The sequence below is a fragment of the Cyanistes caeruleus genome, chromosome 3 (assembly GCF_971803275.1).
Source record: "Cyanistes caeruleus chromosome 3, bCyaCae1.hap1.1, whole genome shotgun sequence".
NCBI classification, from domain to species: Eukaryota; Metazoa; Chordata; class Aves; order Passeriformes; family Paridae; genus Cyanistes; species Cyanistes caeruleus.
This window is the reverse complement of record NC_141703.1, coordinates 96999328-97022018: the sequence shown is the minus strand read 5'-3', so window position 1 is coordinate 97022018 and position 22691 is coordinate 96999328. Positions and strand designations below refer to the sequence as shown.

Here is a 22691-nt window from a genome sequence, read left to right as displayed (position 1 = left end):
GTTGAGGATGGGGAACTGTGAAGTCAGGACAGAAAATTCCCTACATCTGTGCCCTGCTTCTGGTTTGGGAAACTGATTAGTGGGCTTGAAAGACAGCTAAGGCTATCACAGCTGAAAAATAAAAATAAAGTAAGCTAGTTAGGAGTTTTTATCTTCCAAAAAGGCAGGACAAATAATAGAGCTTCACCACACAACAGAAGGCCTTTCACAGTGAAATATTGTCAGCTCACTTCTGTGGCAGCATGAACACAAACTGCAGGGTGTGGAACGAGTTGCAGTAAGCTGGTGAAAAAGGCAATTAGTGGGAGCAGAAAACTCCAGGCTATTTCCCTTCTTCCCACACATTATTTTAAGAAAGCACCACTACATGACACATAACTCCCCTTGCTACCTACTTTAATCTATACTCAAGGAACATTAAGCAGGTAAGGCAGGGTAATGCTGCTCACCCAGCAGAAACTAAGTAAAGATGAACAGGGAAGATCCATTCATTCTCTCTTCCAAAGAAAAAACCAGAGGATGTCAAAGAAAACTAGCAGGTGTCAAGTTCAAAACATGTATTGTTTGTCATGCAATGCCCAGGGAATCTTCCTGGCACAGAATGTTACTGCTGAAAAAAAAAAAAAAGATAAAAAATTGTCTGTGTTCAGAAAGTAATTTGGAAAAAAAAAAGGGAAAATAAGAGGATTCCTCATCTTTATCACATTAATGACACTTGGAAAACTCAGTTTTTTAGAGCTGAACTAAAAATTTCTAAATTACTATCTTAGCCAGAAAACACAGAAAAAACGTTGCAGAAATAATGTTGGCAAACCTGAAGAAAAAATATTAGATGCCTGTAAAATGAGGAGATGTTGGTTTTATTCACTAATATATTAAATGCAGTATTGCATACTGGCTTGTGTTTTGTGTCATTTAGGCTTTGTGATTAATCTGTTGAGAATTTACACAGTCATATATTTAGCAAATGAAGTAAATTGGGTGAAGAAGTTAGCACATAGACAGCAAAAGGAATCAATCATATATCCAAGGATAAATTGTCAATTATATATATAACAATATGCAGTGAGATCTTTTTATCTGGCTGAACTTCAGTAACTACTCTGCTAATCCCATCAAATTACATTTTATGTACTTCACTGCCAAACTCGTGGCCTCAGACACAGTATGAAAGTCTGTTGGAGAAATGGTGTCTCTCAAAGGCCATTTTTACCTGCCACGTGGGCTTTTTTTCTCTATATATGCCAAATATATATATATGCCATAGCCACTTGGATGAGCTGGCTACAGAAACCTAGCAAGGATCTGCTTGTGTTCTATTTTCACTTTGTTGTTGATATGCTTCTGTTCAGTCAAGCCAGAGTGAAGGAGTCAGCCTGATTTCCTACAGAGGCAGCCACAGTGTTACACCCTGGCAGAGTGTGTGCCTTGGCATGTTACACCAAAATGATGGAATAAGGAAGAAGGCTTAAAGATGATCAGTTCCTACGTGTTTCTTACAAGACAGAGCAGAGAAAAAGGAAGACTGGGATAAGAATTTTTGGAAGTTCACTCCTCCTTTTTTATCTTTTCAGGCAATTCTACAGCCAAACATGTCAACCCAGAGTCTCTCAATACTTTGCAGAGGAGAGCTAATAGGGAAAAACAGAGGAAAAATATTCTTGGTGTTTACAGAGTATCTTTCAGTTAAAACCCCCGCATTTAATCAAAATACATAATTTATGAGGTTTCTTCATCCTGTTGCTTAGACAATTTCTTGGGGTTTTTTCCCCCCAGAAAGTGAATGGTGTGCTCTGTTTCTTATGTTCCTTGTTCTCTTTTTTCTCTGCAATAATAATTTTAGCCAGCTCCTTTCTTTGCTTTTCCATTGGACAGTGAACAGTTTGGCTTTCAGATGTATTTTGTATTCTGCTGAATGCTTTCCTCTCCACTGGGAAAGCATCCTAAACTTCTTCTTAACAGTTTGTCACCTTTTCTTCTGAGGTGAGACACCACCACATAAGATGAAGAACTTGATATATTTTAAAATCAGTGAAGGATGCTTTTGTCGTTGGTATTATTGTATTATACAAACTGTATTTTTGCAGTATGGAATTTCTGTATACACTTACTTCACTCACTCCCTTCATGGCAATAAGATCACAACTACAAACTTGAATTTCATCCACTTGTCTTACCTGGGCTTTTCTGTCCTTGTGACTATCACCATCTCTGACGAAACACTGGCTTGTACACCTAAAACTAATAAAAGTTACATTTACTTTCTGAGTAAGAACGCATTTATCTTCTACTGAGATCTTGCCCATTGCTCTTGTGAAGTTTTGCTTTTCATAAATAGTGCTGGTGATGTCCTCTTAACCAAGTTGCTCATGGTTAGCCAGTCTTTGCAAATTTGTGGAAGTCAGGGTAACACAGCAGAATGTTTGGATGCTTCCCAGAGTGTGTGGCTTTTTGTTCCTTGTCTCAGTCCAGACAGCTCTGCATGATATTTTTGTGAAGTCAAGACTTTAAGCTTTACTTCCCTTTTCCCTCACATATCCTTTCTGGGCTTTTGCAATTGCCCCAACATCAGAACATTGTTCTCCTCTCAGTTCTGCACTTGTGATTGCTTTTCCCTGTCAAAACCCCACACTTACTTAAAGGTTAATTCTGGTTTCCTGAAGTCTCTCTTTCAGCATTTTCCTTAAAGCCCATCACAGGAACTGATCAGGATGTCATGCAGTCCCTTGTAAATTGACAAATCATCCCTTTAGCCTCAGAAGAGAAACACACTTTTCTGGAGAAACCTTTTATTTGTCTGCTCTGTTTAAATCTATTTCTCTTATGGGTCACTTTTACCTTGAGTGCAGAACTCACTCCACAGACTTCTGTGATGTGGAATATCGATTAGTCATCTCTGTCTCAGTTAACAGTAAGATATTATAAATACGAGTTATCTGTTGTCATAAAAATGAGGCTTTATTCAGTTTGTTTTCCTTGTCACTGGCTCCCACAACTCTTAGTAGTACTTGAGCACATTCCCATCACCATCCACATTTCCAGGTGTTTCAGAGAGGCAAATTGCTAACAGCGGTTCCTCAGTTCAGTACTATCAGTGCTCAGCAATCACTGAAAGCCAAGTAATTTATCAGAGAGCCATTTATTTCAGGGTGCAAGCTCTGACCTCTTAATTACACACATCTTTACTCCATGCAACTGCCTCTTTACCACCAAAACATCTTATAGGTATGATGATTACAGACATGGGAAAAACAAGGCAGTCCATGGAAGATTTGTGAGGAGAAAGAGGATTCATAAGGGACTACTTGGAAGAGAAAACATGAAAACAAAGTTAGGTCCAAAAGGGAGCAATAACCTGACAAAGGAGAGGAAAAAGTGTAAACAAGAGGCTCACTTAGTTTTGCTTCACAGCCCCCAATGTACCATGGACCATTCAAGAAAAATGTCATGAAAAAGTCTAAGTAGTATTGCTCTGAAACATGCACCAGTCTAAAGAGAAAAGAGAATTTTTTTTTTCCCTTTAAAACCCAAGAAGCAGTATGAAGAGGCTCTTCACATCCCCTGGTTAACAGCATGAATTCCAGCTGATAAACTTAATTTGACCTAATGATGTGAAATAAAAGTAATACTTTCTGTTACAGCCCTTATAACTGCCAAAAATTAAGTCACTTGACTTATGTTCCCCACTCTAGGTAAAACCAGTATATTATTGAAAGAAAATTACTGAGACCAGCAAAAATACAAGGATTTTAATCCTCCTAAGAAAAGGATCCACAGGATAATATGGACAGAGATTGCATTGAACTTTTGGTCTGGCTTTTGGATGTTATTTCTTCCTTTACCTCCTGTGTGTCTGATGGATCATTGCCAGCTCTTCCAGATATGTACAGCCAAGCAATTTGAACCCCTGGGGTATGAACTATTCAGCTTCCTGACAATGTTGAGATTTTTTCTTTTACTTGGTAGCCCCCATTTGATGATTAATTTTATGTTCCCTGCTATTTCTCCAATGAACACAGCAATTAATTACATATATTTTAGTATTATGACCAAGCATACTCTCTCTCCTCTCAGAACCATTCTACATTCACTAGTCTGTGTAATTTCCCTACTCAGTTTGGCACCTGTATTTAACAAACAATAAGCACAGGATGAGATGACCTTAAAACATGATTGAACTCAGCATGCAGCCCATAAGAAATATGGGTGCATGTGTGTACTGAGGGATTTCAAAAGCCTTGAAGTAGTTCTTTTAGATGCTGGCAGCATAAAGTCCTTGTTTTGAAAATACTTTTTTTCATTACTATTATCAATTCCAAGGAGCTATTTGGCTTTCCACTTTTCAGTTGGAATCCTAGTCATATTCACATTAATTTGATTTAAAGTTGACATAAAATGAAGGAAAAAGCTTGAACAGAATTCATATTCCCTTTAACTATGCACCAAAAATAAGAAGGATGAAGTTGAAAAAAATATTTCATTTTGGACCAAAATAATTTCTATTTTTTTCTTCTTTCCAGTTGCTCTTCTCAACTCCAGGGGTTTTGAGCAGCACAGCACCAAATCACTGCCTCTCTTATTTTTCCAGCATTACCTGACTGTGTCCCTACCTGGGTGCTTCCCAGTTTCCTTTGTCAGCCTGCCAGGGTGGACAGGTGGGTCTGGTCCTGGGGAGCCCATTCTCCTTTCCCAGGACAGCTGCAGAGTTCCTCTTGGGCCAGATTTGGTGTAGTGAGGGGGAACAGGAGGGGAGAGAGAAAGAACAGGACCAATTTTTCTCCCAGCAGAACAGAAGAAGGGCTGCTGGTAGTTGCTCACTTGAGGCTCCATTTATCTGCCCTTGTAAGTGCCTCGGATTCTGAGAGAACAGAGGTGAACCTTCTCCTCGCTTCTTGCAAGAGTCCTTCATCAGGCTTGTCCTCTCCAGGGCACAGAGAGCGAGGGGAGGTTGTGTGGGGTGATACAAACACTCCCATGGCTGAGCCCTCTGGCTAGGGAGCAGTCAGCTCACAACCCAAAACTTTCAGTCCTGCACTTAGAGAAAACAAAACAAGGATTTTTACTTGCCAGTAGTGCTTCGCTTGTCCAACTGCTCTGTGGACCAGCACAATCAGTCACCTAGCAGAGATACCCAAAAAGGTCAAGCAAAATTTCAGTGCAAGACTTGGGGATACATTAAAGTGGTTGCTGATGGCAGAGTTTACTGAAGAGTGAACTGTCATGGGTATAGAATTCACCAACTTTTGTTAATGCACCTTTCATCCAGAAAGGGAGTTCCTACAACCTGAGTTTAGAGATGACCTACACCCAACGAGTTATGCTTCAAAACTGCTCAAACTCTTCTGCACCAAGAACATACTCATTTTCCAAACCGATTCATTGAGAAAACAGCCAATTCCTTTGGATTATCTGATTCAAGTTTTCACTAACTGGAGCTACTTAGATGTGCTCTCAATTTTTTAAAACTAGCATGTGGAAAAGCATATTAAAAGCTAACTACTCCCAAGGTCAGCATTATCGTCCAAAATAGATTTTGCTTAGGAAATTTAATCAGGCTTTGTTCACAACACATGGGAACAAATTTTCTTTTTCTGCAGTGCTGAGAGCTCCTTTCTGCATAAAGTACAGAGAAGGAAGAATTGCACATCAAATTGCAACTAGATAAGGCATTTCTTGTGATGAGAAAACGTGACAGAATTTGGTGGATCATTGGATTTTAACATCACTACTTTTATGGAAAATGGCACGTGGGGCTTTCATAACCATGAAGACTCAATGCTCATTTGAGCAATCACACCTCTCACAGCAGGCTTGTTCCCTGACATTTATGCTGGTAGCCGTCTCTCAGCATCCCCCTCATTACAAATCTCTAATGTCACTTCTTGTGTCATTTAATTTTCCTGTGAAGGTCTTCTACTCACTGCCTTGCCACACTATTTTGCTCACAGTTTCTGATGAAACTGCAGCCAGGATGATATCAAACACAGCACAAAATGGAGAGGGGGAAGGCATTTAGTCCTTCAGAATTCACTGAAATTTGCTGATCCACAGAGAAGAACATTTTGATACAGTACATCCCCCCAAAAAATCAAAGTTTTCCTCAAGTGAGCTGAGGTGTCATACTTAGACAAAAAAAAATAAATAATTAACATTGTATCTTGAAATACAAAATACTGTAACTCCCATTTCAGGATTCAGTTGTTGAAAATATTCTGTACAAGAATACCAATCCCTGTTAATACTTGACCCTTGGAGAGGTCATTAACTGGCAGTCTCTGAATGAAACCAGGAGACTGTAAGCAGTTTTTGGCACAGTTGAAAGAAAGGACAACTTTCAGATGTTGGCTACTTTTTTCTCCCTTTTCCCAACTGATATTGTAATTGCAAGGAATTTTTTTTTTTTTTGGAGAATGTGGGACTAATCAAAAGAGGGAAGCTATGAGGAGAATGAAAATGAGAAGAACAATTTAGCAGCAGAAAATAGAAGTCTCAAAGGGAATGCAAACAGATGGACTTCAGGGAAAAAAATTAAATTATATTTTAGGAGTATTACTGATGCCTGATGAGGAAAAGGGTTAATTAACAGATAAGGGAAGAATTTTGCAAAACTGCTTTGGCTGAAGAATAGAAAACTTCAACAGAAGCAATTGAGAGATAAACAGACCACATCCCCCTCGAAAGGTGAAACAGCAAAGCCTCCGGAGATGTCAGGCACTGAGAGGCTCTTACTGTAGAGCTGATACCAGCAAACTGTCAGCCCGGGCAGCACGGCTTCTCTGCATGAACAAGCAGCTTCTGTAAGAGCTGGCTGAGGGATACAGAGAACAGAGCTGCTGCTGTAACAAACTCAGCATGTTGTTTGCATTTTCTGGTAAAAGCCAATAGCAAACTTTTTAAGTCAGAGCAAAGACCCCTCCATCCTCCCTAACTGTGTATGCCTGGTCTATCAGTAGGTCAGTTTTGCTGGGAAGTGCCAGACAAATCTGTCCACTGACTAAAGGTGTTCCCATCCCTAAACACCTTGGTGACAATTCATGGCTCGTGTGGGTATTTGTGCTGGGGGCAACGAGGACACAGGACCAACAAGTGAGAGGGATGCCACAGAACAATTCTTGCGAGCCATTGAGTCCCTTTAGCCACAAATAACTTTCTGTGAGAAAGCCCTACAACATTTACCTAGCTGCCCTGTAGGAGGGGAGAATCTAGAAGGAAAAAAGCCCGTACTGGAAACCAACAAAACCCGCCGAGCTCTCTCTTCCCGTCCGGATCCTGCTGCTGGTGGGCACAGAAATTCCCGAGGCAGGGCACACAGGTTGCTGCCAGGGTCCAGCAGAGCAGTCATTACGGGTCTGGGCAGCAGCACCTCCGGAGGTTCGGGAGGATCCCGGCTCCCTGTTCCCTGTTCCCTGTTCCCGGCTCCTGGTTCCCTGTTCCCAGCTCCCGGTTCCCTGTTCCCAGCTCCCGGTTCCCGGCTCCCTGTTCCCAGCTCCCGGTTCCCTGTTCCCGGCTCTCGGTTCCCTGTTCCCGGCTCTCGGTTCCCGGCTCTCGGTTCCCTGTTCCCGGTTCCCGGTTCCCTGTTCCCTGTTCCCGGCTCCCGGTTCCCTGTTCCCGGCTCTCGGTTCCCTGTTCCCGGCTCTCGGTTCCCGGCTCTCGGTTCCCTGTTCCCGGTTCCCGGTTCCCTGTTCCCGGCTCTCGGTTCCCGGTTCCCTGTTCCCAGCTCCCGGTTCCCTGTTCCCGGTTCCCGGCTCCCGGCTCCCGGTTCCCTGTTCCCGGCTCTCGGTTCCCGGTTCCCGGCTCCCGGCTCCCAGTTCCCTGTTCCCGGCTCCCGGTTCCCTGTTCCCTGCCCCCGGCTCCCAGTTCCCTGTTCCCGGCTCCCAGTTCCCTGTTCCCGGCTCCCGGTTCCCTGTTCCCTGCCCCCGGCTCCCGGTTCCCTGTTCCCGGTTCCCGGCTCCCGGCTCCCGGTTCCCTGCCCCCGGCTCCCGGTTCCCTGTTCCCGGCTCCCGGTTCCCTGTTCCCGGTTCCCTGTTCCCGGCTCCCGGTTCCCTGTTCCCGGCTCCCGGCTCCCGGCTCCCGCCCCCGGTTCCCGGTTCCCCTCCCCGGGCTCTGGCGGCAGCGGCCGGCGGGCGGCGCTCCGAGCCCGCCGCCCTGGGCAGCGCCGAGCGGCTGCACGGAGGGAACCTGGGCGGGGGAAGGTCAGCAGCATCCATCCCCTCCTCCGCCAGCCTCTGCTGCTCCTCCCGTGGAATAATAAGCTCCCCGATGAAACTGGCCGGCAGGACCTAAACCTAGGAAATAATGCAGGAAGGAAAACTAGAAAATCTGGCATCTAAATATTGGAGGGCATTTTTTGTTTTGTTTTTAATAGAAAAGCAATAGCACAATATAATTTCATTAGCAACTGGAGATCAGAGGCGTCCCGGCTTGTTTCCAAGTGTTTCTTGGCTGCAGAAATGAAACATTTACCGAATTTATTAGCCTACTCTTAAGTCTTCAATTCTGCAACAAACCCTTATTCTCTCCACCGTCTATCCAAAACCCGCCAAGAAATCCTTGTGTACACATCCAATGAGGCCCCAGAAACAAGTCCTTCTATTCTCTGTGAGCTTAATTTTTTTTTGTGCAGTGTGAGAGGTTGAACATACTGCTTGCCAGGTGTTGTAGACAATTTCCTGTTGTGTCTCTATAAACACCACACCGATTCTGCTAAAGAGACTGCATCGCTTACGGTTTAACACCGTTCTCCCTTCTTTGTTAAACAGTATTTCCTGTCACACAGTCATTTGGGTTCTCTCACAGATCTCATCACTCAATGCTTAATCACTCAATACTGCATGAGCACACCATCTTTTCTCCTTCATCTCCTCCTTTGAAGGGTCTTACCTTCCATGCCTCCTGTACTTCCACTCACAACTCACAAAGCTGACTCTACCTCGGGCTCCTTCCACACAACAAAACCTGCATTTGCATCGCTGCCCCTCTTCCTGCTGCTGGCCCCTCTCCTGCTGCCTGACCATTCCAGGCAGGCACAGTTGGTCATCCTGATTTATTATTCCCTCTCTAGCTGTGCTCACTTGGGGTCCCATTACAGAGGGGAGGCCAAACTTAAGCTGGAAAGATGACATTTAGCAGAGGCCACGAGCTCAAAGCATGGCACATCCTTCTGTTAGCACCTGATGTTACATCCCTGTCTGGGATCCTGGTTTGGTGATGCTTTCCTTCATGCAACCAGGCACAGCATTCTCATTTCTCTTACACCATTAGACACTTCCCTGTTTAAACTAATAGAGTAACTAGTTTGTGGATGACTAAGGGGCTACAAACTCTTCTTAATTACTTCAGGAACCCTTTTTTGCTTCTTCAGGCATGAACTTTGAATGGTTCCATTGAAAAGAAGGAGGCACTAAAAGGCTACTGAACGTCTGTTTGAATGCCTCATTGAACTGGAGATGTGAGCCTGTTCCTGTTGAGCAGGTGTACCACATCATAGCCCTGCTAATGGGAAGTTTTGGTAGTGATGCCTTGAGCCATGGAAAAATGCTGAGGCTGATCTGGCCTTAGGGCTCCAGCTGCAGCATTTTCACATGGAAAATGAAGACACTCATTTAAAAAGAAGCATCCATTTAGGGATGTTAGTTTTTTGACTAATTCTAAGACAATCTCCTCATTGTCTGTTCAGTATATTTTCCCACCTGAAAAGAGTCCTCTGGAGAACAGAAAACCACACTCCAAACAAACAGAAAAGGTTCAAAAGACAAGACCTGCAAAGAAATATTTGATGAATTAGGTGGTTTTGATGTAGAGAAGAGAAAACGAAAAGAAAACTTCCAACTGTGTACCTTCCTTGACAGGTTTAATCTTTCTAAAAAAAATTCACAAGCAGCAACTCAGACCACCTCTCAGACAGGATTCAGACATGATGTTGATCATGCAGAGGACACCCTGATCCTCTACCTTATTCCCAAGCTCCTTTCATCTTATGTACACATTAATACACAGAAACTTTAGATATCCTACAGATGGTTCACTATTTTTTCCTTGTAGAAACTGTTACCATACTATTCTATCTGCCCTCTCAGTTTTAAGCCTGTGTTCAGCTTGCTTCAAAAAGGAGGAAAATAACCTATTCTTCAAGTCCCTGGGCAATCAAAGAAGAACCAAGTAAATTTCAGTAATGCAGATGCAGGATAGGCAGTCTGAAAGTCTTACTAATACTAATGGGTAGGAGAACAGGAGAATATTTCACCCAAGCAAATTATGGAGTCTCCTTCCTCTGACATGTTTCAATGCAGGCTACAAAATTTGGTCAGAACTGAGAGCTCATTGCCTTAGGCTTGGGATGACTCCTAGGAAAATGACAAGTACCCTGTGTGCTGTGTCTGCTGAAAGGCAAGGCAAGGAAGAAAAAATCTTTGGCAAAAAGAAAGAGAAGTACTGTGTAAATGGTGCTATGGTCACACTAAAGAGAAGAATTCAATTTACAGCACTGTCATTCTACTTATCAGGAACACAGAATTTGCGTAAATGTACAATATCTAGCATAGTAATTCTCTAAATAAATTAACCAGTTGAAATTCTATTGCTTTCATATCTGTGTCTGAAACTGATTTCCACCATGACAGATATAACTGGTAACTTTTCTTTTACTTTTGTTTGATATTTTTTATAATGTATTTTTAAAGAAAAGGAATATTATATGCAGTAATGAATTAAAGTAAAAGGAGAAAAAAAGCTATTGTAAATCAGGACATCATGTCTCTTTTTAACTGTAAGAGATGAAAAGAAGTTAAGTGAGAGTGTAACAAACATCAAAAAATTAAAACATGCAATAAAAATTAAAAAAAGATCAATGAGACCTAAAATATATTTTTAAAAATCTGTACAGCACTGGTAATAATTTCAGTACTGATGTGACCTTTTGTTGCCTTCTAATAAGCACAAAATTCTGGATTAAGGTGTGATAGAATAATATCAAGGATATAAAGGAGAAGCAGCAGTGCCTTTTACACCCAATGATGGTGTGTCTCTACTGAGAAGCAGAGAATTATTGACCCTCTGTTTTGCTGCACCATGTGAAATTCAATCCAACCAGCTGATCCCATCTGAACCTGGAACTAGTTTCTTCTAGATGACTATCTGTGCAAGTATCCAAATACGCCTCCAAAGTGCCTGAAGATAAAATACAAGTAAAGGGAGGTGACTTTAAATTGCTTGGACTGTGAGTGAGCCAACTCTTCTTCAAGACTTATTTCCTGGAGAGACTCCAGACTTATTTTCAATTAAAACAAGAACGAAACAACTTTTGCTCTACTTGCTCTTCTGAGACTCCTCTTCTTCCTCAAACTGCAGCTCTCGGGCACGTGACTTCATTTAAAAAAATGAAACACTTTTAGGCCATCTGCGTTTTTCTGCATAGCAAGCAGCCTTATGTAATCCTGTTCTGCTGACCTCTCTCCTGCTGCAAGGCCTGTCTGCAGAGCCATTGCGTTAGGAGGAAATGGCAAGAGGCCTTTTGGAATAGTCTCTCCCCTAGCACCGTCATAAATCAGCCCAACTCCTACACTTCTGGGCACTGCATCCCTTGTTGTGTCTGACATAAGGCCACCCCCACCCCCCCCAGGCTCTAAAGCACATGTCCTGATCTTGCCTTCTCAGCAGAGGATTTGTGGGAGGGGATGAGAAATTCCAAAATACGAATTCCTTCAGAAATCAGCGTCATTCAGTGTTGGTGATGTGTCCCCTTGGCTTATCGGATGAACAGCCCATTGCACGTCATCCCAAACTTTACCACAATTAGTCATGAAGTTAATCCAGAACTGGGAGAAGGGCAGTGGCTGCATTGTTGGAAGGACAGCTAAATGAGAACATATGTGCTACTGAGAAACAGCTACAGCTACATCCTCAGTCCTAACTGCATTGTGAAACAAGGCTGACACAGCCTCAAAACTATTAATTTCCTGTCTTGGTGATAAACTTCAGTACCCTGCTTAAGAATTCTGAGGCTAGAATGAATTTCTCCATGCCTTCTCAACCCTCTTACCAGTTTTCTAAAGAAATCTTTTCTGGTTTGTTTTAGGTAAAATTGAGAATATATATGTATATATATAAAAGTGCTATTACATTATGCTGTAACACAGTGCATATCCACCCTTGCTGCAGCATTTCCTTGGATATTCTTCAACAAAGACTGATCTAAGCATGTGGCAATTTAAGTTGCAGAAACAAAGTCAGAAAAAAATAGCAGGACAAGTGTTTCTGTTCCTTAGCTTACCTATCTTTGAGAGAGGCACATTAAAGGTCTTTCATATGAAATTCATTCTGACAATTGAAGACTGACCAGTGTTTGGTTCCATTTGGGAAGGATATTAGTTCTTCACAGAGGTGGAGACCCCACACTTGTATGAGTGTTTGAGCTACAGTAATCTTTTTGCCAGAAAAGGTAGATAATTCCTTGCTGCTGTTTTTGATACATTTGTTCTCTGACTTCTACCAGTGCACCACTTTTCACCATATACACTAACTCACACAAGTATTGAAAAGCGGTGTTTTATTTTGTAAATAGCAAACTGTTTGCAGACTTGACCTATGTCTATAACACTTGGATGGAAAGCAGCTCCAGCTTGAAACATCAGCAGTGATGTATTATACCATCTTGACTGTAGTCTTACTCCTATTGGTATTTTATGGATAAAAAAATACATTTAAAAAAGTAACATTTTTCTGTCAGTGTCAGCAGCTGATTTTAAGCAATAGCCTGCGGGACAGCAGGGAAAGCAGGGAAAGCCAGTGCTCTCAGTACAGACTGATGGGCAGGCTCCCCACCAGAAATGGCTTCATTTTGGCACTGCTGAAAGGATTCTTAGGACTGCTTCAGCCAGGCATGGAGGACAGCCATCAGGATGGTGGGCTGTACACTAGATACACTAGATGACTTCATGCCAGAGCACCCTCAGCTTCTGGGGACAGTGAGGTTGCTTTCTGTCACTTTCTACCCTTTAAGACAACACAATTTCTGTGCACAGCCACCCCTTCACTTCCAGTGGTCTGAAACTGCAACCAATAGGCCAGTCCTTAAACACCTGGCTGCCTGACCAGTCTTTGTCCCAGGAGCACACTTCAAAGGGCAGCAGGCAACCTTTCCTTGCTGACTGATTACACAGGAGGCAAAATGCTCTGTAGGAGAGGATTGGGAACAAATGCTCCTCACGTGGGAAAAGTTAGAAGATGAGATAGAAGATGAGAAGGAGTGCAAGAGGTCCTAGAGAAGGAACAATGGGGATAATAATTACCACAGGTAGCCCACATGGGTCATATTCTACTCTTGCTTTACCTGCAGACTAGTCAAAAAGTGGCATTTTGTGAGTTTTGCTCCACAACAAGGGGAAGATGGATACCCAAATTCCCACAGGCTAAAATTAATAGGAATTCTCAAAATGCCATCTCAGTGTTTCCATTTGCTGTCAGTAAACCCAAAAAGCATCACTGTAGCCATCCTCTCTTCTGCTCATTTTTGCCAGTAGGAATGCAAATAACAATTTTTGAAATAAAAGCTGAAGTTTAAACATAGCCATGAAACGTTAGAATCATGAGCCTGTAAAACAGGTTTTACACATCGTCTCTTAGCGTGTAACTGCACAAAAAATACAGCTGATCCAACCTGTGTACCTGGAAGACTTAAGCTTTTTCCTTGTTTCGTGGCCCATTCCAAAAGGCATTTGCTATTTTTTCACATCAAATTGCGTGGCTACATCTAAGATAGAGAGTATTTAAGTACCACAATAACTTACATAGGAGTATGGCCATTTCTCCTTGATGTGGAATCTTCAGATTGAATCTCGAGGCCTTCCTGATGATTCTCTACATCTCCAGTACAAAAACATGGGCTTTATAAAAGAAATTGTGAAAAAGAGTCAATATTTTGTAAGTCATATTAGAGAATAATAAAGATAATTTCTGAATATGAAATCTATTACTCTTCCTCAGGAGAATTATTGTGGATTGGTAGCCTTATAATATAAGGGCAGAATTTGATTTCACAACTAAAATACTACATAATTAAGCACACAAAAGGAGAAGCAACATTGAATTTTCAAGTTCACTCTTATAATTTCTATTTCTGACTTTTTTTGTGTGCCTACCACCACATCACTATTAGGCAAAGCACTAATGGTATTAACAAAATTATCTGGCAAAATAATGATTTTTTTTTTTTTGCTGGTATATATTACATGGCCTTTTTACTCAGAACAAGTTTTTGGACACATATTCTAGCATCTGTGATCTTTTAGGCAATCATAGGATGGAAGTGCTTATCTGAGAGATGAGGTTTCTTTCTTTGTACTCTTAGGCAGATGAAATGAATAATACCTTAATCCCTTGGCTACTTCATTTGTAGCTGCTTGGTAATTGTGAAAGGGTACATTCCTGCTGAAGGATTAATTTAGTTCCTGCATGAGAATTCTCAGCACATACCACATATATAGCAGCCCTTCTCAAAAGAAGGTGACTCAGTTTCATCTAACACATTAGGAATGTGCACCTTCTCTGCTTCTGATTAATTTCTGAGAACTGAGTACAAGCAAACAGCATTTCCACAGCCCTTGCTAATTCTAATAGTATGTCTCCTGAAACTGCAGGTGAAGGAATGCTATTTTCAGACTTATGCCTATAATACCAAAGATGGATAAAATTGCAGGTTTGCAAAAAATGCCAGAGATAAATAAAATTATATGTTTACCTTAAAATAGGCCATCATTGCCTTTTTCCAGCCAAACCTCCCTGTGAAATCAGGTGAAAAATAGCTGGTTTCCCGACACATATTTTCACTGCGTTTTTTTTCTGACCACTCAAAATCTCTGAAGATATATATGAAAGAGTAAAAGGCTGTACAAATTGCTGACCCCTTTCATATTAGTCTGAAGGGAAGAGATGCAAATAAACATCAGAAAAAGACGTAAGAAGTTACCATTTTTCAAGATGCCTGTGGCTAACAAATTCTGGAAAGATGCAAGGTCATGTCACCAGGCAGAGTATTGAACCAATTAGAAAATGACTCACCAAAATTTAATGGAAGCCTCATTCAAGTCTGCACTGAAATTTAAATATATAGTGGAAAAGTCACGTACTGACATTCACTGTGCAATGTTCTGTGCTTACAGAATCCTCCAGGGCTGGCATGTCTGAGCCATAAGTAACATATTACTCCAGCTCTAGACTGTACAACATCAGGAGCTAAAGATAGACAAACGTAGCAGAGAGTTCTGCTAAAAGTTGAAATAATTCTGTAAACTAAGTTTTTATCTGAGCTTCAGGTTGTGACACTAGTTTCTGTTTGTGCATCTACCAGTGCTTGACTGGCTCATTGAAACTTTGAGGTAATATATGTATTTATGAATAACATTTTGATGCATTTTTGAACTCAACACCTCTATCATGTAGCATTCAGTTACAAATGATAGTATAATTATTGACATTTTTACGATTTCACCTAGTATTGCAACTTCCATAAATACTTGATTTCCAATATCAAGCTAATACACTCATGAAATGCCTAAAACAAATTTACTTAGCTTAAACTCGCAATGGTTAGCTACTTGAATTTGCTGTTGAATCATCATATTTTATTTGCATGTGCTGCATCAAAGGTTAATAATACTTTTTCATTTGAGTAGAAGTATTGGAGATTGTGCCAATGATTCAGAGGTAACTGATGTATCTGCTTTCAAATTCACAGATTTCACATAGATCTTGTCTGTTGTAATGAGACTCATTCTTCTGCCCGTGATCATTTGTATGCAGTGACATTTGTGATTCAATTTTACAAATCAAACTTAAATCAGCAATGCAGTTTAGTTTCTTTGGCATGATAATTGGACAGTATATTATTGAACGTTAGGGTCCGTTCCCATTCCCCTTCAGCTCAGCTCTCAGCAATGCAATCTATATTTATATGATGCTAAAAAAGTTATTGATATCAACTGCCTCCATCTGTTGTACAATGAGATGCTGAAGAGGCAAACAGAATCATGGGTGATGCAGGGAGTGGAGCTCCTGAGACATGGTTTTGGATCTCAGCTTTTGCCTCTTCTGTTTAAATGACTTGTATCATCTGTGTTTCAGATAACTGCCTGTAAGACAATATTAACTCTGTCTTACGTATAAAGGTAGAGATAGGGACCACTCATCCTGCTGATTATACATACTGTCCAACACAGGAGGTCTCGATCTTATTTGGAGCCTCCAAGCATGACTGGATATCAATACAGTGAAAGGCAGTAGAGAATTCTGTATTGATTCACTCATTAAAACCTTTCAAATGTTTGTAAAAGGAGTCTGCTAACAGAAACTAGAAGGGTTATCCCAGACTGAAGTCCTTCCATATATTATTTTTTTGCTATGGTATTTGCATCCTGCTTCCTGTTTGATGACAGTCTAGTCTCAAGAATTTCCTCTCCAGAGCCCTGTTTTCAAAACACAAAACTGCCCCATATACTTGCTGTCCACTGTGTGACATGATACAGAATTCTGGGATGATCTTAGAGAGAGGAGCATTAAAATAATTTCTCCTTGAGGACAATTGTATTGGTTGTTTTTTTTTTAGTTTGGGTTTTTTGTTTTGGTTAGTTTTGTTTGTCTTTTACCTGAGATAATTTCCTTTCTTGCTCATGTTAGAGCTTGTTTAGGGTTGGAAATGTGAGGGACAAAATTAATAAAGGTGCTTTTGAGGCTAAATTTACAAGTGAAGTGGATAAAGTTATCATTGAGAATGCAAATTTATTTCAATGCCTAGAGTAATTTTTAAGCATATTAGTGTAACCTAGGGGATGAGTACAAACTTTACACATTTCTGGAGATTTCCTCACCTCTGAATTTTGAAAAGTATGTTTTGCTACATTTCCTTTGAGGAATATGGTTTCTTTTGATTTCTCTCAGTCTGCATTCCATATGGTGACACTAAATGCTGCATCCTGTCCTCAGCAGCTGCAAAGTTGATGGGTGTTGAAGGAACTTGCCACCTTCAGTCCTTGCTCCTCACTGTGCCAAAAAAGAGCCCCACACCTGCTAGTTCTCAAGACAGCAGAGGTGGCATGAGCTGGACTATCTGATAACAGGTCTGGTCAGAGACATTCTGGGTGTGAAGACTTCTGGTCAGAAGATGCTAAATAATATCTCAAGGGAAAATTTAAAATTTTTGCAGTAACACCAAAGAAATGCTGGCATCCTGAACATAACAATGTTTTTCTTCAAATAGCTAGCTCAGATATGGAGTCAAAAGTTTCATTTCCTCACTGGGAGGTTCTTTGTGTTGGGTACATATATTTTGAATCACTAAAATCCCTCAGCCTGTAATTAATTAGCTCAAGTAGCTTTGATGTTTACAGAGAGAGAAGCAGTGGAGATTGCCTGCAAGGCTCAACACTCAGTAGCTCACAGGCCTCTTCTGGCAGGCAGGGGTTTAATAGCACTGCACACTGCAAAACAGCTCAGCCAGGGTTGTATTTCCATTATTGCTTGCCTGCTGTGGAAGGTGGAACTTCTCCTAATGTGTTTGAGCATCTGATCAACCTTTTTAAGTGTGAGGATGAAGTGGGGGCAGATTTGACATGGAGAGTTTGCCTCTTGTCAGAGAGGGTTTGAGTCACAACTTCCTGTGCTCATGGGACTGCTTCCACTTTGGTGTGTGAATGTTCCAGGTATTGCAGATTACAAAGAGTAGGTGCTGAGATGAAATCTATTGGTGCAAGGGAGAGTGAGAGCAGATGCAGGGCTCCTTCCTGAATAGAAAGAATTAAGAGAAAAAAATAAGTAGGGGCAAAGAGAGAAAGAAAAAAAAAATTGACAGAGCAATATATCACAAATGTATCACAGAAAAGAGATTCTGTGTACTCCAAGGTTAGCAATGTCTGACTCTGCACTTCAAATCAGTTTTACTCAAACCATGTGTGGTGTGTGCTTTACGTGTGTTCAGTTACAGAGGTTATCTCTTCTCCTTAGGGGTTATCAATAGGGGTTATCCAATCCTTCAGGTTAATTCTTCACTTAGTCATCTACTGATATAGAGCAATTGCCAAATGCTTTAAAGGAAATGACAATAGTAGGAATCAGCCCATATCGTTCCTATTGTGCACAAGGATTGTTTTGTATAGTTGCTGCTGTGTAAATGTTTCCAAATTGGCTTGTGGCCCAGAGACAAGAGAAGCACAAAACATTTTCTCTGGTATCTTTGTCATGTTTATTTTCCTCCCTTATTTAAATGGGGATATTCTTTTTGCCCTAAGGTTACAAAGTAGCAGATGCTTTTCAAACTCTCCAAGACTACAGTAAAACTCAAGCAACTTTTTAAAATATAAAAATGCTATAAAAGCTAAATATTTCCAGGGTTTACATAAGAAATCATAGTTTATATCAGAAAACTCAAGAAGAGCAGGATAACAAAACACTTAAAGCTTAAAAAGATAGCCTTGAAATATGTGGTAAGGAGATGTGATTTATCAAGTAAATTTGAGAAAACTGATCTGTTTCTCAGTATGCCACAAAATTAAGAAAATGTTAAGTTTGTTTATTCCTTCCTATTGTACCCAATATCTATTCAACTCAAACTCTGATTCTGTAGATGTTTCTCTCAATTATATTGTTTAGTTACATCTCCAGATGCTCAGTGACTGTATGCTTTTCCCAGGGGCTACAACTACATCAGATGCCAACAACCAAGAGAATGTTTTTCCTACAATGGTCACTGCCCTGAGATCTGAACCCATATCATTAAAAATGGTGGGAATTTTGCCAATGATTCCAAGTGGTGCAGAAGGACATCTACCATTGAAATCTGCATAAATACTCCACCTTTAATCAAAATATTCAATAACTTCCCACAGCTTTAGTGCAGTTTTCTGTAAACAGTTCTCTAAATTACAGCTTCTGGGACTTTGTTGAACCAAAGTGAAAGGAAGAACATTCAACAGAAGCAAGACAGCCAGAAAAATGCACAAACCATAGCGATGTTTTTTGGCTGTGTTGCATTATGCACATAAATTTGCAGCCATACATATACCAGTTAATCAATCACCTCCAGTCAAAAATGTCAGGGTATCATAAATGATATTGTACCATCAGCCTGTGTTCAGGCAATTTCTTTTCACTCTATTATAACTTTTCATCTTGAGCCAATATTAAATTCCATTTGTCACAATAGGTGTCAGTTGCTGTACCATTTCCAGTAGCATCTTCTAGATAAAACACCCCAATGTCTCTCTGCAGCACCATTAGCAGTATTGACTACTCTATTTTCTCTCAATAGAAAGCCCCTCACAGATACCTTATTGTGGAAAAGGCATCCTCAGCAGGGCCAAACATCATTTGAGTGATGTTTGAAGGAGAAGAGATTAAATACTTAGTAAGAGTTATGAACAAGGCTCTATGCCATTTTCATTTAGGGACTTGGATCATTAAAAGGGAAGTGTTTTTCCTTGTCAGTGAGGTTTTATTGTCATTTAAGTGGGCTCCTGCCATGCAAAGGGATGGAGAGTTATTGATACTTTGGCTAAAAACCCCTCCAACCATTCCTCATTCAACTCTCAGCAACAGAACAACTGACAGAAGCAGTGAGGTGATCAGAAGATGTAGGGAGAGGACAGCTGACTTTCTGTCAGTCATTTATCTTGTCTCCTTTTCAGACAGCGTGCTGGGACACAGGGTGTCCAGTTTGTGCCCAAGGGATTATCTCAGTTCATCATTTAGAGATAATGAAGGAATGCTATTATTCTTCTGTACATGTAAGAGACATTAGCAAGTGCCAAGGCGTACAGTCTGGCTGTTAAAGCAAAAGACAAGGGGCAGCTGCTCTTTGCTTTACAGCTGCTTGTATTATTATCTCAGCTGAGTCATATTAAAGGAGGTAGGAGGGGAATGGTGAGCAGAGGTGGAGATCAGAACATCTATTTGTTCTTAATTAAGTATCCTCTTATTCTTCCTCCCAGTCTGCCAGTAACATTAAGGGAAAATAATGGCATTTGATATCTCACTGGAGAATTACCTGAACATTTTTGCTCTTGGAAGTCATTGCATACTGCTATTAGTGGGTCTTTTTGGGTAAATTACTCAGCTCTTGAGTAGAGTATATGTCAAAAAATGACTTTCTAGTACCTTCCACTGTGCTGATTTTAGTCACGGAAAGGTTCTGTTGCACTGAAAGAACATTTGCATTGCGGCAATCAGGAAAACGCACACGATATACCCTGACCTCAACGTTCAGGCAGCTCACAAGCAGAGCTGGCTTTCTGACCTCTGGGAGTAAAACTTCCATAACAGAAAAAACCCAGAACTGATCTCAAAACAGACAGTGACAGAAATTCAGCTGGCAAGGGGAAACTGAAGAGGGTTTTTTTAGCTATTGTGAAGTCACTTTTCCTGTCTTGCACTGCCAAAAAATGGAGTTTTGGGACCACATGTCTTCCAGGTTTTGATAGATTTGTGGCCAAATAACTCACTCATATTGTTATGGGTTTTCACATGCAGATAAATTCAAGAAGCATGGGCAAGTAGAATATTCAATTCAAGTGATGCTAATGGTTTTTTAACTTTCAAAACTATATAGTATTGCTTCTTTATAAAAACAGATTAATCTCTCTCTATTTAATAAATTACAAAACTACTATCCTCTCAGGTGAGGCTAATCTCTGGTTTAAGGGAATGCTTCTTCCCTTACAAACAGGTGTATCACTACAAAAAGTGGAAGTAACAAAAATGTTACATGGGAGCAGAGGGGAGCAGACACATCCATACCCATGTGACCGAGTCCTAAAAAGAAGCACAGTGGAAGAATAATCTTTGAAGGTTTTTTGTTAATGATCTCAAGCACTAAATTCTATTCATCAAACAGCTGCATGTTACAACCAGGAGCAATGCAGCAAGCATGTGACTCTTAGCAGATATCATGCTAACCTTAACTTTCTAAAGTATGTAAAATTAGATATAAACATTGAATGAGCCCCACTGGCAGCTGACAATAAAAGCAGAGTTCTGCCAGAGTTTTCTTACCCTTCCCTGCCATTATTTCCAACTTTTGAGTTATATTTCTCTAGACTTCATGGAAAATTGACTGTATTGGGTGCAAGAAAAATTACAAAAGTATTCTCTAAGAATACACAGAGATCATTTTTACTCTATCCATATGATGACCCACGTCCTTTTTGGAGACTGGAATTTAATGGCTAAGGCATGACTATTAGAGTTATCCCCAGCAGCTAGACATGACTTTTTTTGTGACACATGTTTTATAGTTGATTTATGGACATATTTTCTTTCAGTGAGACAGATCTTCAGATCAGGCTGAACTGTATCAACTCCCAGACTAACCTAAGACAGAACTCTCTTGCTGTGCTTCACAGCCACCTGTAGAATTGCAGCACTGTGCAGTTAAGGACATGTTCCTGAAGCTTGTGGAACTTTGTCTAAGCTTAGATTTGAGCACCACATTTTAAGCACTTGTCCACCATCTCTGCCAATATCAGTTTGCATGTGAAATAACCTAAGAGACATCTGCAAAGCTTGCTGTCTCAGTAGCTACTTTATAGGCCTTAGCTGAGCCTGAAAATTTCTCATTAGTCACAGCTTCACCTTCTGCCTGTCAAAAATAAATAGTAAGTAATGAAGGGCAAGAAAGACACATACCATGCGTGCTCCTCCTGTGTTTGTTCTGGGTTTCCCTCCAGGTCCCCTCCTTCCTGTCTTCTCTCATCCTCTCCTCATGTTCTCTGAAACTATATGACTGGAAAGGTCAAATGTTATCTACTTCCTCAGTTTGTTGGAGGCTGTTTAAAAGGTTCCTTTCCAAAGCTCTGTAAAAATTCAACCTCTTTCACATTCTTTTTCTTATTTCTCATGAGACCCAGATGACACTCAGGAAAGAAAGAAAATACACTGACTGAATTTAAAAGTGTGCTGCTAATATTTCTTGCTCTGTGGAAAGGCAATCTCCCTCAGCACACTGGAAAATGTCCAAACTAATAACTGTAATTAATAGTTAGAGTAATCACATCCCATGCAGCGGCAGCATGTGACCCCTCATAAGCATGAATATATTTTCCTTCTGGCACCTAGAAAAAGATAGAAATATTGTGCAGGCACAGGAAGCTCAGGGAGACCAAGCTACTGGACTTCAGGCCCTGAGGAGAGCCCCAGCAGCCCCAGGGATCTGCTGTTGCCTCGTGACACGCTGGGCTATGGCACCCCATGGCAGCCAAAGCCCTGCTCTACCCAGCGTGCAGCTCACTGGGTAGGACACCAGGTCAAGGAGAAATGGTTTTAAACTGAAGGAAGGTATGTTTAGATTAGATACAAGAAGCTTTTCTACAATGAAGGTGGTAAAACACTGGAACAGGTTGCCCATAGAGGTGGTAGATGCCTCATCCTTGGAGACATTCTGAGCACCCTGGCCTAGTTGAAGATGTCCCTGCTCATTGCAGGGGGCTTGGACTAGAGGGCCATTAAATGTCCATTGCAACTCAAACCATGGTCTCCCTCACCCCCCCTTCTTGCAAAAGCAACACACAGCACTGCAGGGTTTGTCTGCTTCCATAATTCATAGTAATTTGGACCACATTCACAGGCAGTCCTTCCTCAGGGCATCTCCTGTCCCCAGGGATACAGTATAGCCGCTGATGTTAAACCAAGGACGTGGATCAAAAGCACTCCAA

General features: G+C 41.0%; 1 long non-coding RNA gene across 1 annotated transcript in view; it reads right to left on the bottom strand.

Moving 5' to 3' along the window:
* Nucleotides 1–2235, bottom strand: part of LOC147654379 (uncharacterized) — a 69383-nt gene extending 67148 nt beyond the window's left edge. The window contains exon 1 of the long non-coding RNA XR_015285076.1: nucleotides 2178–2235. This is a non-coding gene — a long non-coding RNA (uncharacterized LOC147654379). The remainder of the gene's footprint in view (nucleotides 1–2177) is intronic.
* Nucleotides 2236–22691: the final 20456 nt, after the last annotated feature.